Below are 612 nucleotides of genomic sequence, written 5' to 3' on the forward strand. Positions count from 1 at the left end.
GCTGCACTTCCTAACCTCCTGCCCAATGTATGACCATATTAGAGATACATATTTCCCTCAGATTACACAGACCCGCAAATCCAATTTTGATAAACTCCCATATCTACTGGGTGAAATTCCACAGTGTGACATCACAGCAGCAAAATGTGTGACATGTTGCCACAAGAAAAGGGCAACCAGTGAAGAACAAACACCATTGTAAATACAACCCATATTTATGTTCATTTATTTTCCCTTTTTGTACTTGAACTATTTGCACGTCATTACAACATTGTATATATACATACTATATACTTTTTGAAATGTCTTTATTCTTTTTGAAATTTTGTGAGTGTAATGTTTACTGTTCATTTTTATTGTTTATTTCACTTTTATTTATTATCTATTTCACCAATAAAGCCCCTTAAATTGAACTTAAATTGTGTTGAAAGGAGGGAGAGAGAGAAGGAGAGAGGCGCACAAACACCTGGAATAGCGAAGTGCCAAAACATTGTCTGCAGCGCAGTAATAATGTCCAACCACAACAACAAAAAAACGATTGTAATACATGACTATAAGTTATTAAGAGAGAGTCGTTCCCATCCGACAGTGACGTCACGTCCCAGTCCCGGT

Source organism: Oncorhynchus tshawytscha, unplaced genomic scaffold (genome assembly GCF_018296145.1).
Source record: "Oncorhynchus tshawytscha isolate Ot180627B unplaced genomic scaffold, Otsh_v2.0 Un_contig_2707_pilon_pilon, whole genome shotgun sequence".
In the NCBI taxonomy this organism is placed as follows: domain Eukaryota; kingdom Metazoa; phylum Chordata; class Actinopteri; order Salmoniformes; family Salmonidae; genus Oncorhynchus; species Oncorhynchus tshawytscha.